The following is a 13165-nucleotide window of genomic DNA, read 5'->3' as shown; positions in this document are numbered from 1 at the left end:
ACACCAAACAGGTTCAAGGTTAGAAAAAGGGGTCTCAAGAGTTCCTGAGCTCATCATGTTTTAAACTCTGTTCTTTGGAACATTAAGCCATGTTTAGATATTTAGAGAGGGGGAGGGAGGAAGAGGAAGAAACTATATGTTACACAGCTAAAACAATTTTTTTTTTACTGCAAGATCACTCAGAAACTTTCATACGATAATACCAAGTACATATCCCTAAGAGGACAAGACCATAAAGTGTAGCTTAATGTTTCTTTAATTTATTTGATCACAGAACTCTTTTCTGTCTGGAACCCCTACAGTTTACAGCATAACTTGGTAAGAGTGGATGTAGTTATATTTTTGTCTTTATTTTTATAAAGGTTTTACAGCTCCACATGTTTTATTTGGTGACAGTGTGCACGAATACAGTGACTGAGAGGATACTGTGATAGGATGCAAAGTACTTCTTTAGGTTTAAGACAATGTAAACAGTAGAGTTCAATTTTTCTAAATACCCTTTAAGCTTACTTAAAACAATATATGCTTATTATAGAAAAACTGTAAAATATAGGTAATTATAAGAAATACTGAAAATCATGTTGAGAAAGTGAGATTCCATATTATCATCCAAGATAATCCTCAATGTTGTGTATTTTCCTGTATCTCCATGTGTGTATAAGCATGTTAATGTGTACACATAGCTTTTCCGCAAAATTAGTGTCATTCCATGTGTGAAACTTTGCATGTTACTTTTCTATTTTTAATATTTTGAGCATGTTATTAAAATGTTTCAAAACTTTATTTTTAATGGCTGTACTTTTGGATGTATGACTGAACTGAATTTAACTATTTCCATTTCACTGAACATTTAGGTTATTCTAAACTTTCACTGTTATAAATAACAGCACAGTGAACATCTTATGTGCACATTTTCCTTTTCATCTCTGCTTTTTTTTAGGGTAGATAACAAAAACTGTCATTGCAATATTATAGAGTAGAACAACGTACCTAAAGATTCCTGTTACATATTACCAAATTGCTTTCAAGAAAGATTATTCCATCTGTATCATCAGCATTGTATAAAACAGCCCATCTCACCACAGACTAGTAAGAATTTTTATGACGCTAAGACTTTAAATTTATTTATTTATTGGGTAATACTGTATATAATGCAAAATTCAAAAAAATTAAATTCAGTGAAATTCTCCTTTGACCCTTATCTTCCAGGGGCCCCGCCACTCTTGAGGCAACTGACACTTTCAAAGACATTTTGTGCACAGAGTGGCAAATATATGTAAATATATTCTCTTCCTCAAAATCTTGCCTATTTAAGTGGAAAATATTTCATGGATCTCATTCTATTTTAGGACATAAAGCACGTTTTCATCTATTTTAACAGCTTCATGGCATTCCATCATATAAAAATGTACAGATTTTATTTTTTTAAATTAATTAACTTTTTTAAAGATCGTATTCATCCATTTTTGGAGAGGAAAGGGAGGGAGAAAGAGAGAGAGAGAAACATCAATGTGCAGTTGCTGGGGGCCGAGGCAGGCAACCCAGGCATGTGCTCTGACTGGGAATCGAACCTGCATCACTTTGGTTCGCAGCCTGCGCTCAATCTACTGAGCTACTCCAGCCAGGTAAAAATGTACAGTTTTTTAAACCAATTCTCTGTTAACAAACATTTGCAATATTACCAGAAAAAAATACATACTATTTCACAGATATGCAAAAATATCTAGGCCATGTTCCTAGAAATCGACTTGGTGCTTTACACAGTGTATGGGATCAACAGCTTTGCTAGGTCTTAACAAAATGCCACGTGGAGAGTGTGCTGCTTTGCATGCAAAGCCTGTCGGCCCTCACTCTCACCTGGTGGTGTATCGGTAAATGATTTGTAGCTTTTGCCATTTCCATAACAACCCAAACACCCTCAGCATGACTGAGTTGAAACTACCACTGTGCGTGGAGTTGGGAAAAGCGGCCCACGGCCGGCTCTCGCACTGTCCACACAGCGCGTTAGCAAACGTGTTCGTCGCCACCCGACCGGAACACGCTGCTGTGCGTGAGAGCGAGGATACTTTCATATATTTGAGAATATTTCTTTCCCTAGGAGCTGTTTATGTCCCTTTTCATTTTCTATTGTGGTAGGGGTCCTTCTCTTATTTGTGAAAGCACTTTACATAATGATCATCTGTTTCTTCTATGATTGCAATAGCAAAGATTTTTCCTTTATTTATATTTTGACTTTACTTATGAAGGTTTTGCCATGACAGATTATTTTTTTACTTTTATATAACTGCATTCATCATTCTTTTTTAAAACTACTTGAGTGGCAAGTTATAGTTAGGTCTTCTCTTTTCTAATATCAAAACATGTAAAGGTGATCCTCATATGATTTCCTCTTGTACTTTTATAATATTTTTTATATGTAAAGTTGTTGAAACATCTTCTCCTGGTCTGTGTTTCATTCAGGGGCACATTCTCTAGGTGTCCCTTAGGTTAACTTTGGTGACAGTGCTGCTCAAGTCTCCTCCTGGTTCTATCAGTTGAAATCTTCAACGATTGTGGGTTTGTCTTTTTGTTTGTTTGTTTGAATCAGTTTTTGGTTCATGTGTTTTGAAGGGTTGGGATTAGGTGCATACAAACAGAACACTTATTTCTTGTTGATATTTTGACCACTTTATCATAATGTGGTGGCTTTCTTCATCCCTGGAAATACTACCTGCTCTGAAGTTTACATTACCTTGTACCAATACAGTCCTTCTAGCTTTCTGTTCACCAGTATTTACATGACACATCTTCTCTTTTATTTGAATCTCTTCACATTGAAAGTATGCTTTTGTAAACTGTTACAAAGTTGGTTCTTATTTTTTATAATTTTTTTTCAAATTACAGTGCTTAGACCACTTACATAATCTAATTATCAGTATAGCTGGGTTTATATTTAACATGTTCCTGTTTATTTTCTACTTGTCACATTTGTTCTTTCTTTGTCGTCTTTCCCTACCTTTTTGGGGGGACTAACAGAATAATTTTTAGTACTCCATTTTATTTCTATTAGCTTATTAACTATATCCCTTTATTTTCAGAGGTTTCTCTAATGTTTACCATATTTATCAGTCTATCTTCACATGATATTGCACAAATTTGTGTAAGTTAAAGACTTTTAAAACAGTGTGCTTCCATTTCCCTCTTCCCATCCTTTGCTCTCATATATCTTACTTCTACATATATCTACATTTATTATAAGCTCCCCAGACCATTGTTACCATTTTTGTTGTAAACAATTACATTCATAAAGGCAGTAATAATTAGAAGAAGCATTTCTTTTCTATTTACCCACATACTTACCATTTCCTGTACTCTTCCTTTGTGTGTGTTTCCAAATTTCCATCAGAAAAACCATTTCACTTCAGTCTGAAAAGCTTCCTTCAACAATGCTTTCTAGTGCAGATCCAGCTGCGATGAATTTCCTGAGCTTTCATTTGTTTGAAAGTCTTTATTTTACCTTCATCTCTTAGTGGTGTTTTCATTCGGTGGGGATTCTAGATTGCCGGCCCTCTCCCTCTCCCCTGCACTTTAGAGGTGTTATCTGAATGTATTCCCAAGGAGATGGCCATGATATTTCTTTATTTCTCTACATGTAATGTGTATTTTTACTCCAGATCCTTAGTGGCCTTCCTTTCTAATGTTTCTGATCTGTGCCATTTTTCTTCCCTTTGAATAACTTATTTGAACATTTCTTGCAAGGCAGGGCCACTGACAAAAAACTTTCTCAATTTTTGTTTCAGAAAAGTCTATTTTTTTTCTCTTCAAGATATTTTCACGGAACACAGAGTCATAGGCTGGTGTTTCTCTCTTTCTCTCTCCTTTAAATATTTCACTCCACTCTCTTCTTGCTTACATTGTTTCTAAGGGTAATGTTGGATATAATTCTATCTTTTTTTCTTCTATAGGTAAGGTAATATCCCCTTTCTGCTTTCAATATTTTTTCTTTAACTTTTAAATTCTGCAGTTTGAATATTTTATGCTTAGGTGCAGCTTTTTTTTTAACTTATCTTGTTCGATGTTTTCTAAGCTTTGGATCTGTGGCTTGCTGTCTAACATTAATTTGGGGAAATTATTGTTGATTCAAATATTGCTTTTGCTCCTTTCTCTTCTGTTGTATCTGTCCCACAGCTCTTGGATATTCTGTTCCATGTTTTTTCCATTTTTTTTTATCTCTGCTTTCCAATTTCAAAAATTTCTATTCTCACATCTTCAAGCTCAGAGATTCCTTCTTTAGCTTTGTCCAATCAACTAATGAGCCCATGAAAGGAATTTTTCATTAGTGTTTTTGAATTCTACAATTTCCCTTTAATTTTCTTAGAATTTCTATCTCTCTGCTTATATTCCCCATCTGTTCTTGCATGCTGTCTAATTTTTCCACCAGACCCCTTTGCATACGAATCATACCGTTTTAAATGTTTAATTTTTGATATTTCCAACATCCCTGCCATATGTGAGTCTAATTCTAATGTTTGCTTTGTCTCTTTAAACTGTGCTGTTTGCCTTTTAATTTTTTGTTGAAAGCCAGAAAGTTGTACTGGATAAAGGAACTCTGGGAAACAGGCTGTTCGTTGTATGGTGGTGAGGCATGAGGAAAGGGGAGGCGTTCTGTAGTTCTGCGACCAGGGCTCATCTTTCAGTGAGCCTGTGCCCGGGGCTGGGAGCTTCACAAGGGCTTCTCCGTTGTTTCCCCCTCTTAGGGGGACAGGATGGCTAGGGAGAGCTGGAGTTGGGTGTTCCCCTTCCCCCAGGCTCTAGTAAAACCCCACTGGGTCAGGCTCTGGTAAAATAGGTTGCCTTAAGGGCAGGCCTTGTTAAGAAATGAAATGCTCTGGCACATTTCAAAACAGTCCTTTCCCTCTCCCGCTACCAAAAGCATGAGGGGGTTTTCCTCCAATATTCACCGTGAAAAGCTGGGGGGGCTCCTAGAGGTGAAAACCCAGCGAAAGTGTGGAGGCTCCTCTGTACTTGTCCGCTCTGGAGTTTTTAGCTCTCAGACTTGTCAACACTGAGCCTCCAGGAATTTGTCAATTACAGTCTAGGTTTTCTACCTGCTGTTGGTGCTCACAGAAGCTTCTGCTCCAGCAGGTTGTGATTCTCTGTACCCGCATCTCTTCAATTTGGGGAAATGTGGTTTGCCCTGTGACCTCACTTCTCTGACAGATCTAAGAAGAGTTGTATTTTCAGTTTGTTCAACTTTTTAATTATTGTTGGGAGTGAGTGATGAGTTCCAATTGCTTATATACCAAACTAGAAGCCTGGATGTTTGCACGACTTCTTTTTTCTCAGTGGTTGCAGCAATTTGATTATGATGTGCCTTGGTGTGGTTTTTGCTGTTTCTTTTGCTTGAGGTTTATTGAGCTTTTTGGAACTGTGGGCTTAATGTTTTTGTCAAATTTGAAAAAAATGGCCATTTTTTTCACTTTTGTCTGCTCCCCAAAACTCCTTTCCTTCTGGATTCCAATTACACACGTGTTTGACTGCTTAATTTCGCCCCACGCTTGCAGACGCTCTGCTGTTTTCAAAGCTGTTTTCTAGGCTGTTTTCTCTGTTTCATTTTGGGTAAATTTTTCTACATTCGGATTTGCATTTCTGTAAGTTCTAGTCACTGGTTTTTCCTTTTGCACTGTTTAATCTGCTCTTACACCTACTCAGTATATTTCATTTCAGATATTGTATTTGTCATTGTCTGAAATACTATTTAACTGTTACTTCTTCCATTTCCCTCTTTTATGTCTGTGCTGTTCTTTAATTAGTTGAATAGAGCCTATTTATAATAGGTGTTTTAAAACCCTGTTAATTTCATCATCTATATCATTCCCAGGTTTATTTTTATTGATGCTTTTTCTCCCAGTTATGAATTGCTTTTCCTAATTCTTTCTTTGTACATATAGTAAGTTTTAGCGATTACCCAGACATTGTGAATTTAACATTGGTGAGTGCTCGTTTGTTGTATTCCTTTAAATTGTTTTAAATACTTTCTGGCAGGTAGTCAAGTTGCTTTCAACATTAATTTTGCCCTTCAAAATATCTTGACAAAGCTGTTTTTAAGAAGGCCTAGGGGAGCTCTTGTTTACAGCTCTTTTGCCCCACTTCTAAGACTTGCCCCTTTTGAGTCTCTACTGAATGTCCTTCAATTTAAGGATGTCTCTTCACTCTGGATGGACACCAGTCAAACACTTTGCAGTCCTGTATGAGCTCTGGGAATCATTTCTTTGACAGTTTAGTTGTAATTACTTTTAAATTGTTTTTGCTCAACTTTGTGGGATGTTTTCCATTTCTCTCCTCCTTATATTCATGTTTCCCTTTAGTTCTTCAAGCAAACAACATGCACAGATTGGTAACCAATCAGAGACTCAAGGGATACCTACCACACTCTAGAGCAGTCAGTCCCTCATGGGCAGAAGGAGAAGCAGATGCAGCTCTGTCAATGTTTAATGGAGGTGCAGGGAGACACAGAAATGTTGTACCTTGTTCTTGCTCTCTACTTCACATGTCCCAAAACCAAAATATTTGTCTTAAAGGTTTAGACCTTATTTCTAAAAATAAGCCATTTGGGACCATATCTAAATTGCTTTATATCCAACATCAGTTTCTGACCTTTGTTTTACATAAATCAGGGAACATATGGTGATTATTCCCTGATAAGGGGGTTAGTACTACTTGAGCATACTAAGTAGCCCAGTTTCTTGAAGTTATGTAAAATCTGTCATGTCCTCCATGCCTTTGTGAATAGGGCTTAAACTTAAATCTCTATAATGGAGTTGGGTTAGTTCCTACCACCTAATGACATTGAAAAAATTTAGGGATAACAAAACAATACCTCTCCTTCCCTCCTCTTGTCTCCTATCAATCTGAACAGAAATGCTCACAGGGAACGTATTATTACAAAGACCCCTGACCATTATCTCCAAATGTCACCTGGGTTATCCAACCCTTCTTATATCAGCAAGCCAACACTCTTCTCCGACCTGTAACTGCTCTGGCTGGGGCATATCATGATTTTGGAAAGAGAATCCACTGCCAAAGAGACCTGAACAGCACTTCGTACAGCCTTTTCTCCAATAAATGGCAAGAGCTGAATCCTGATAGCATACCTGGTCCTGATTTCCTTTCTGCTGAAGACAGAAAAATTGGTAAAACAGCATTTTCTGAGATGAAATAGTGGAAAGGAAATAGATTATACATAATCACTTTAAGTGTTGGTATCAGCAGAGCTGGAAAAATCCCCTGCCTAAATCCCATAGTGAAAATCTGCTAATTTTGAAGGGATTAATTCAACTGAATCATTTTGGATGGGCAGGTATTGGAAGTAACTATTCTAACAGTTAAACTACTCCAGGGAAGGAAACTTAATTTTTAAGTCTCTGGCAATAATTGCAAATAGAATTTGGTATTTTTTAAGCTGCACAACTGGAACTGTTTCTTGTGATACTATTTATATTTCTATAATCTCTGCACACCAGTAGTGTTGACATTTTATTTGGACACAAATTCATAACTGAACTATTACTGTCTGAAAGCCATTAGAAAGTAATCTCCCTATGCACATTATCAAAAAAGGACCCAGGCATGACTGGATCTGGCTGGTATAAAAATCCCTGTAAAATTTTCCTTTCCCATTTTCAACACAGTGCCAAGGCTCTGAGAACGATATCCAAGTGTTCAGCAGAGGACAGTGACCTGTGGGGTCAGTCTCAAGCTATGAGAAGCATGCTACTTTCTCATTTCTCTTGCTTACAACTTTCTGCCTGGTTGACATGAACTGGAGAGACAGAGTTGGCAGAAGACACGGACGGGGCAGAGAAACAAGGCACACCTCTCTGAACACGCTACTGAAACTCTTCCCTTAGGAACTGCTAGGTACGTCCTCAAAAATGTAGAAAGAGCTCTGTTGAGGAGTTGGGAGCTTTTTTGGAGCACAGATGTGTGTTTCATTTTATTCCTATGTTCTCAGTGCCTAGTGTCCTGTCGATAGAGCAGAAGGTCAGCACATGGGTATGTGACCAATGGGGACCCCGGGGAGCCTCCTTTCTCTGAGCAGGAATGTGCCTTTCACCCTTTCCTCACTGAAATGGTGGTGAAGTGGAGGAAATGGACCCGGATGGAGCTCTCACCTTCTCTTCTCAAAGATGTGTGTTCCCTGAAGGACTCACACTTTACATTTATGGCCAAAATGTGAATTCTTCTTGTTTTTAACTATTCTCATGTCTTAGTTGAGAATTAGGATACTTACAGCAAAGGGAACAGCATGTAACAAAGTAAGGAGGGATAAGATTGTATAGTATGTTGAGAAACTGTTCTCTCCAATATTTTTAATTTCCTGTTTTAGCTGTCCAGAGTGAGTTCAGATGTTAGAGTGAATGATATTCCTTTGCTCATGGCTATTATCACAATTAGTCTGTTCAGGTTTCTTTCTTGTTTATTTGTACATCTATTACTTTTCCCCCAGACAGGCTTTTGGTTTGTAATATACTAAGGCTCCCACTGATAACAGATAGTATCTGTAATAAAAAGCCACATAATTTTGTTAGAAATCTTTTGTATCAAGACATCTGAGGGGATTACAGGGGTCAAGATTCTGGAGAGAGTTAAGAGAAGTAAACTGACCTTCTGTAACTGCATCTCCTCTGGACAAAACTGCATTTGTTATTTTGACCAAAAAGCAAAAACCTGAGAATCAGGCTCTATCTGAGCACAGTAAGAGACCAGAAGTTTCCAGCAGTCTCACAGGGCTGGAAAACTGAGTGGCTGCAACACACCTCATTTTTCCCTAAAGACACTTGACAGATTCTGGAGCTACACTGACTGTAAAAAGATAAGCAGAAAACTGCTGGGAAGTAGAAAGGACTTTGGGGTAGTCACAATAATGATGAAACAGAGAATAGAGTTCAGGGCTTACCAAGGCCGGGGGTGGGGGGGGGCAATGACCATACCAGGAAGATTTGGAAGACTACATCCAGAGTAGACCAGACTTCCAAAAATGGCATATAAGCATTTTCTTAGCTCAGATACAGTGTAAGCCTCATGAAGGAAAGGGTGAATCAACTTGGGTAAAAGATAAACATCATTTGAAAGCTTTAAAATTTTCAAATTCATGAAGTTCAGTATATAATGAAGTAAAACTAGAGTTAAGAAGCAGGAAAGTTTAAATTATCAAGATTATCTCTTGATAATCAAGAGGTAAAACAGTTAATAGAAGCAGACTTAGAAACAAACAAGACACTTACGTTTATAGAGGAGGATTTCAAAATAAGATGACTATAAACATAAAATAGAAAAAAAATTATGGAAATACTGAATGGAAAAATGAGGCATTATGAGAAATAAATTGAATTCATACTTTAAAAGAGTCATATTGACACTTTAGAATTTCAAAGTAAGTATCACAGAGGCTCTGCTTTCAGTTTAGAAGGGGTGAACTGCTAATGAGTCTACTTTCCTTCAAATAACAGCTATACACCCTGAAAAAAAAAAACACAAAACAAAGGGAAGAAAAACTATCTGAAGGCTCTGGAGATTGAAAAACACAGGCTGATCACAGAAGGGAGTTGAACTTAGAAAATTGATCAGCACAGTAAAAATGCCTTGTTTTTTATCACTTTACCCTGAGCTGAACAAATGTGGAGGCAACAAAGCCAGGTTCCAAGACTCCAATAAGAAAACCCATCAACTTATCACCCCGAGTTAGCGGGGAAAGGAGTATGGGACGACTACAACCACTGAAGAACAATGAGGGAACCTGGGAAAGGTGCATACTTCTGCATGCAGACTTAGCCCAAGTCTATGAGCACTGCATCATGCATGCTGGGTGGAATTAGAAGAAACTTGGAGCTAAAAGAGAACTAAACTGAAAACCAAGCCATCACCCCCTACAGGCATGCCAGTATGCAATTTGAGTCTAATGATTGATAAATATGATCTTCCATACTCCAGTTTTAGAGGTCAGAATGGGCTCAAAATCATGCCTCAAGTGGAATATCAGGATTATCACAGGACCTGATATTAACAGAAGTGTGTTGGGACTCTTGTGATTTCAGCTGCCACCAGGTATGGAAAGATGGTTCAGGAATAGAGTTGTAGTCATTAATTCATCTACGACTTCCCAGCCTCCTACTCCTTCACAACAATCTGGCTCTCTGTACTCACCAATGTGCCAGTCACTGACCTTTGTAGTGTATAAACATGCAACGGAAACCTGGCTTGGGGTCCTAGAGGAAACTGTTTGCATCCCAGTTCCTGGACTGGGGAGGACAATATCTCACAGGGTCTTGGGACAGGCCCCATGCTTTGTGTGCTGCCCTACCCTCAGCAGCTATTACAATGCCTGGCCCAGGGTAAGGGTTTGCTTCACACATATTTGTTGAACTGAACTGAATTTATTTGAGGCCTTTGGAGAAAAATTCAGTGACTTCACCCTAATTCTCCAAGGACACATTTTTCCTGCTACCTATCTATCACCTGTAATGAGTAAAACGTGTTAATGCCTGGCTGGGAGTCCCTCAGGCCCATGTAGATGAACAGTGGCTATGTGGTTACCAAGCCTCGTATACTTTACACATGTGAAGTAGGAGCTCCAATTGTTTTTGGTCCTTGTGCAAGATTCAGATTCCTCCTAGAATCAGCATGGACTGTGTTCCTAGGCTCACAACATATCCACTGCTAAGAACAAATACTTTCCATAGAACTCACTAGTTCCTAGGCATTTCCACAGAGAAATGAAAACATGTGTCCTTCTAAAGACAAGCACAATTGTTCATAACAGCTTTACTCACAACAGCCCCAAGCTGCAAACAGACCAAAATCGCAAAGACAGGTAAACATTTTGTGGCTTATCCATGCAATGGAATACTCTTCAGCAATAAAAAGGAACAAACTTTGGGTAGGTAATAGTAAAATGCATAGATCTAAAAAATATGCTGAACAAAGGAAGCCAAACACAAAAGAGTACATACTGGATGCTTCCCACTTACATGAAATTCTAGGAGAGGCAAAACTAGTTTACAATGGTGGAAAACAAATCAATGGCTGCCTAGGGTCCAAGGTGGAAGAGGTTGACTGCAATGGAATACATGGGAGCTTTAGGGATAGTGGAAATGTTCTCTACCTTGACTTCAAGGGAGATTTCATGGATCTGTGTATACAGTTGTGAAAACCCATTGAATGTGCAATTAAAATAAATACATTAAAATAAATACAATACATTTATTTTAATGTATTAAAATAAATACATTAAAATAAATACATTAAAATAAATACAAATAATTGTATGCAAATTAAATCTCAACAAAACTGACCAAAAATAAAATAAATAAATTCTAGTTTTCAAATTTAGTCTTAGCTGGATCTCTACATCCAGGACGATGCATTGCAATGGAGCAACCTATGACATTCCAAGGCTCAGGCTTTCGCCAGCTGCTGGACCAGAGCCCTGGGACTGACTTCCTCTCAAATTCAATGATATCACAAGTCTAGAAGTCCACTACTCTGAATGTTTCTGTTTACAGAATCCTATCCTGGGTGTGAGGAGATGATGATGAGTTCTTGGCAAACAAAGAGGTCCCGTGAAGAGCCATTGAATTACTAGAACTTGGCACAGTGCCCTCTGAATGAATGAATGAATGAGACAAAAGCAAAAGAATATCCCCAGAGGAAACCTTAGATCTCTAGAACAGTCCATATGCAAGGACTGGGAGAGGCAGGGGTGGAGAGGGAGAAAAACAGCAGCTTTGAAGAAAACTGCCAGGCCAGGAAGTGCCTCAGTACTGGCTCTTACAATAAGCCTGAGCTATGAGGTGTGCAACGTCAGTGTCTGGAAATCCTGGCAGTGTCCTTCCTCACTGACTTCAGTGGGCCAGGCAAATAGAGCAATCCCCACTGCAGCAGATTTCCTAGTGAGGGAAATTTTATTTCCCCTGCACCTGCAGCTCCCAACAAGATACATCTCCAGCCAGGACAAGCCTGTAAAATGCGACTCTCATGTCACTAAAACTCCTTGCAGAGCATCTGGCCTCTCCCAGGATGTTCCCAGGCAGGCCTATTTTCTCTGGACCCATGTGTCTCTTGCTTACCACTGCAGAGGTGTACGTGCATCCTGAATCAATTAATCAGCATGAGTTCCTTCTCAATGACAGCCAAAAAAGACATTCTAAACATGGTTTGATGTAGCCCTCGCAGCTCTTGCTTCATATACACTCCTCCTTGGCTCATATGTAACCCATCTGTTGATGAAAAATGAATGACACACAGCATGTCGCATGTACCCATACGCTCGCTGCAGGGTTCCAGCTAGAGTCATGCTTTTGGGGAAGCTTCAGAGGAGTATGGGGAGCAGGCTCTGTTGGCTCTCCCCACTTAATAAAAGGTTCCATGCCTTGGCTCCCTGGAAGAACATCTAATCAGAAATAGCAAATGCCCTACTAAGTAAACCAACATGAGAAAGGAAAATCATGAACATAAGTCAACTGCAGATGTTGGAAAGTGATAAAATGGCTTTATGCAGGGGTGTAAGACCACCTTAGAGGAAGCAGTAATGGCTTGAGGAGGGTAGGACAGGGGACATTTTGCTTTGCCCTGAAAGCCCGTGATACTGCCAGAACTATTTTACTCATTTGTTGATTGTCTCATTAACTGAGGAGCTGAAGCTGAAGGTAATGCTGTGCCTGACCAGGACCAATGGTAGCTCCTTACAAGTGGCCCACCTGAGGTTTCCCACCTGTCGTCCCATCACTGAAAGCTGCTGCAGGAGTCAGCAGGAAGAGCTTCTCTGGCCTGCACCCTACCCCCACCCCAACCCACATTAGCTTCCTCCTAAGGTCCTGGGGCAATGCAAGCAGAACAAGAGAGTTCGGGCAGGACCTCATCTGTTGGCCTATTAAGTAGTTGATGAATAAATAAAGGTATAAATAAATGAGTAAATAAGCAGAGTTGTCCAGCTAAGGTCTTGCCCAGCATCCTAATTGCATATGATAATCATAAGAATACCAAAATGCATTTTTCCTTAAATATAACCACCTTAAACACATACACACAAATCTTCTTCCATTTCTTTCTCCATTATTCCCTTCTTTCCCTTTTTTTAATAAATGAAGAAATCAATACATATATGCAAAGCAACCACTAATTTATT

Source organism: Phyllostomus hastatus, unplaced genomic scaffold (genome assembly GCF_019186645.2).
Source record: "Phyllostomus hastatus isolate PE091 unplaced genomic scaffold, TTU_PhHast_1.1 phas_contig_254, whole genome shotgun sequence".
NCBI classification, from domain to species: Eukaryota; Metazoa; Chordata; class Mammalia; order Chiroptera; family Phyllostomidae; genus Phyllostomus; species Phyllostomus hastatus.
The sequence above is the reverse complement of the archived record's forward strand: the minus strand, read 5'-3'. Positions refer to the sequence as shown.